General features: G+C 36.1%; 1 non-coding gene across 1 annotated transcript; it reads left to right on the top strand.

The window, feature by feature from the left end:
• The first annotated feature begins 838 nt into the window (after positions 1-838).
• Positions 839-940, top strand: LOC129634680 (U6 spliceosomal RNA). Its single transcript, XR_008705846.1, has one exon. It is a non-coding gene; the product is annotated as a U6 spliceosomal RNA (small nuclear RNA).
• The last annotated feature ends 1391 nt before the right edge of the window (positions 941-2331 follow it).

The raw sequence follows: 2331 nt of genomic DNA, 5'->3' as shown, positions 1-2331 counted from the left end.
TTATACAATAAACTATATCTATGTACAGTTTATTTACTGGGCTGCGCTGCATGCAGTAAATAAAATTATTCCTTCTTCAAAAATCTCTTTCATGAGGTTATAAAAAGAAATCTCAATAATCTCCTATAGTACAGTTAAGGATTAAAGGTTGATGAGGTTAACACACATACAGCAGCACAAGCACAGGCACTATGGCCATAGAAACAGTGTTTATGAAAGCCTCTTCTGTATTAACAGCAAAGAAACATATTTCTCCCCTCCATTCCCTGCTACAGAGGTGCATACCATGCAATATAAAAGAGAAGGAAAGGGAAGAGATGACTTTCTTTGAGAAGGAACACAAACCAGAATATCCACAGTACCTATCAAAATGTTTTTTGGAAATGTAGAGGCTAAATTTTCTGGCACACTGGTACCAAGATGGCCTAACATAGGAATGAATCAAGGGATAAAATGTTAAATACCTTTATTCAAGTTTTGCTTTTTATAATGGCTGTTCTTTGGTAACTATATTTCATTGTTACATAAAAACTAATGATTATCAGGGATGATACCCAGTCATTACCATTTGCTGCAGTGATCAAAATAGTAAATTTCCACAATTTACCTTTTTAAAAATTAAAATGCTTAATATTTTCTAAACATCTAACACTTAAATAATGGTCAATGGACATTTTACTTTCTAGCCTCCTTAGGTCAAACACAAGATACTTAGTGATTTAGAAAGATTTGTTGTCTCTCCTACTGAAGTAATATGTGATCACTATTTGCAACACATAGAATAATTTTTCTGATTACTTTAGTTATTAGTATTTATATTAATCAAAATCTTAAATGTGTACTTGCTTCAGCAGCACATATACTAAAACTGGAATGATACAGAGATTAGTATGCCCCGCAAAAAGATGACGTGCAAATTCATGAAGCATTCCATACACACACACACACACACACACTTGCTAAAACAACTATATAACACCCTGCTTCATATCATGAAAAATAATCTTGATATACATAGGGAGGAACATGCCTATGCCCAAGACTTACAAATACAGATGTGTTTTGAAATTTTTGTAATTTTCTAATTTTTTAAGTCAGTCTTTGTAAATAACTTTAAAAAATTTCATCAGAAATATTTTAGATTTTTTTTTTTCTGTAATGCTTGAATTCTACAATCACACAATCTGATGTTTTGGTGTCTTTTCCTTTTTCCCTGTAAAAACTTCTCTCCGTATTTCTGATATTACAAAATTGCACGACAATGGTATATTTTGGTTGGGACCATTTTAATTCATGGGGCTGGTACTTAGTGAATGACTTTTCAATATGGAGCCATTTTTTCTTCCTGTTCTAGGGACTTCATGAATTATTTGTCAATTTTCCCCCACCTCATTTTCCATGATAGTCTAAAACTTCCATTAGACAATAGTTAAGCATATGGATTTTTTCTCTACTATTTTCCATTGCTTTGCATTTTTTCCGCTTTTTAGGTTTCCTCTCTCTTCCAAACTTTCTACAATTTTTTTTTCAAATAACCTTTAAATCTATTGTTTTGTACACAATAAGCAAACACCTTTTCTTCTTGAGGTTATGAGTTAGAGATTTTTTTTTTTTCCTCTGCATTCCCTCAGGTTCTGAATTTTTTGGTTTACTTATTTTTGTTCTTCGTTTTTGTTGTTGGAAGCTTTACTAATGGTGGCAAACAAGTTTCAGTTGCTAAAAAGCTCTCTCAGGACTCGCATAAAAACGCTTCAGAATCTGCAAGTTACTGCCAGAAAGGAATACAAAAGAGCAGCGGCACTGAGGTCAGGAAACGCATCTCAAAGAAAGGCTGCCTCACAGCACAGGTCAGAAGATAGGTACTCCTTCCAACCTTCCTCCACCTGCAGGACTGCCCTGAACGCACTTTCGCAAACCCCAAACCACCCAGTAGGCAGAGAGCAACTAAAAACCCGGGGCCCTAGTCTAGGCATGTTCCAGTTAAGTGGCAGAACCCTTCGAGAGTCTCACTTACACCAGGTGTAAACCATCTGCACCGCTATCCATAAACGATGCCTCACAAGCCTCGATAAAGCACCAGAAACTAACCATGGCCCCTCGGTCGAAAAGCAACGCTATTAAATCACTACCATTCAGCCTTGACTAGGAGTCAACACTGTCTTGGTCCGTCTCTTTTCACCAAAACATTCCAGGCGTGCTGGAACTAACTTTCACAGCAGAGGCTTTCCATAAAAATCTGCCACCAAAATATCGACAAATTCTGAATCACATGCATCACTTACCTCTAAATCCTGGTGAACAGACGGTTTGGAGAATACCAAGTGGAAACTT

The sequence above is a fragment of the Bubalus kerabau genome, chromosome 19 (genome assembly GCF_029407905.1).
Source record: "Bubalus kerabau isolate K-KA32 ecotype Philippines breed swamp buffalo chromosome 19, PCC_UOA_SB_1v2, whole genome shotgun sequence".
NCBI lineage: Eukaryota > Metazoa > Chordata > Mammalia > Artiodactyla > Bovidae > Bubalus > Bubalus kerabau.
Note: the sequence above shows the minus strand (reverse complement) of the source record. Positions and strands in the feature narration are given on the sequence as shown.